General features: G+C 41.8%; 1 protein-coding gene across 1 annotated transcript in view; it reads left to right on the forward strand.

Moving 5' to 3' along the window:
* The window catches only part of aasdh (aminoadipate-semialdehyde dehydrogenase), a 47,275-nt gene extending 45,714 nt beyond the window's left edge, over nucleotides 1-1,561 (forward strand). The window contains exon 16 of the mRNA XM_043690458.1: nucleotides 1,550-1,561. The gene's annotated coding sequence lies outside the window, so the exon portion shown is untranslated. The remainder of the gene's footprint in view (nucleotides 1-1,549) is intronic.
* Nucleotides 1,562-1,926: the final 365 nt, after the last annotated feature.

Below are 1,926 nucleotides of genomic sequence, written 5' to 3' on the forward strand. Positions count from 1 at the left end.
TAAGTGTATAAGTCCTGCTAAGATTTGCTTTCCCAAAATGCAGCACCTCGCATTTATCTGAATTAAACTCCATCTGCCACTTCTCAACCCATTGGCCCATCTGGTCCGTAATCTGATGTAATCCTCTTCACTATCCACTACACCTCCAATTTTGGTGTCACTCGCAAACTTACTAACTGTACATCTTATTCTCGCATCCAAATCATTTATGTAAATGATAAAAAGTAGAGGACCCAGCAACGATCCTTGTGGCACTCCACTGGTCATAGACCTCCAGTCTGAAAAACAACTCTCCACCACCACCCTCTGTCTTCTACCTTTGAGCCAGTTCTATATCCAAATGGCTATTTCTCCCTGTATTCCGTGAGATCTAACCTTGTTAATCAACCTCCCATGCGGAACCTTGTCGAACACCTTACCAAAGTTCATATAGATCACATCTACTGCTCTGCCCTCGTCAATCCTCTTTGTTACTTCAAAAAACTCAAATCAAGTTTGTGAGTCATGATTTCCCACGCACAAAGCAGTGTTGACTATCCCTTAATCAGGGGAGAAAGTGAGGTCTGTAGATGCTGGAGATCAGAGCTTAAAATGTGTTGCTGGAAAAGCGCAGCAGGTCAGGCAGCATCCAGGGAACAGGAGAATCGACGTTTCGGGCATAAATCAGTCCTTGCCTTTCCAAATACATGTACATCCTGTTCCTCAGGATTCCCTCCAACAACTTGCCCACCACCGACGTCAGGTTCACCGGTCTATAGTTCCCTGGCTTGTCCTTACCACCCTTCTTAAACAGTGGCACATTAGCCAACCTCCAGTTTTCCGGCACCTCACCTGTGACTATCGATGATACAAATATCTCAGCAAGAGGCCCAGCAATTTAGAGTATTGCTGATTTCTTAGTGGGTTAAAATAGTCATCATGAACTTAAAACACATACCATGTATAATTTTAGGAAAATACAGGGGAAAATTCTTCATAGCTACTAGTGTTTAGAAGCTGATAATCTGTAGCATGAAGGTTCCCAAAGTCTTTCCAGTATGTGCAGGACAACATATCAAAATAAGGTATTTCTATTTGCCTAGATGTGTACAGCTACATCAATACTCAAAAATATTAACACTGTTCAAGTCACTTAGTTCAAATCAGTTTGTTTGATTGGCAGATCATCCACCAATTCCAGCAGTGTGTCGTTGTAGTGTATGATGTGTAAAAAGGACGCACTGTCGTAACTTGGCATGATTTCCTCAACAGCATATTCCAAACAGGTGATCTTTCACTGCTTCGAAGAATACATACAGTGTGTGCATGAGATACTATGTTTCTGATTTCCACTCAGTTGCACTATCCCAAATTTGATGTGGATCATAATTCCTTCTGTCAATTTTAGAGGTCCCTATTTAACAGCATTGAGGGCAAAATGGACAGCAGTCATTCCAGAAGCAACCACACACACCACGCCATTTGAAGAGCAGTTAGGAACCAGCAATAAATGTTAATGCTGGATGTGCACAATCCAGAAATGAATAATTTTAAAAACTGTGTGATAGAGAGCTTAGCTTCTTGGCTGCTTAGGTTAATTCCAACTTCAATACTTTGAAAAAAAACTGGCATGGTGTTCAGGACAATGGTGGAATGCCACTGGATGGCAGTAGAGAGTAGCATAAGTATATTAATATTCCATGGAGTAGATTATTTAAGTTGCACTGTTGTGTGGTTAAGGCAAATCCTCACAAGAAATCGAGCATGATCAGAATTTCCCAGTAATTGGCATAGAGAAATATCAGGTCTGCTGCCTGCTCTTGTCAGTGGCAGAAACTAGCTGCAAACTTTGGCTTCAGAGTGGGATCTGTGGTGCAAATCTGTGCACCTAGGCATGGCAAGTGCCATTTTGCTGAGGAAATTAACCTCCAAAGAATGGTCTCTGGA

Source organism: Chiloscyllium plagiosum, chromosome 1 (genome assembly GCF_004010195.1).
Source record: "Chiloscyllium plagiosum isolate BGI_BamShark_2017 chromosome 1, ASM401019v2, whole genome shotgun sequence".
Taxonomy (NCBI): Eukaryota; Metazoa; Chordata; class Chondrichthyes; order Orectolobiformes; family Hemiscylliidae; genus Chiloscyllium; species Chiloscyllium plagiosum.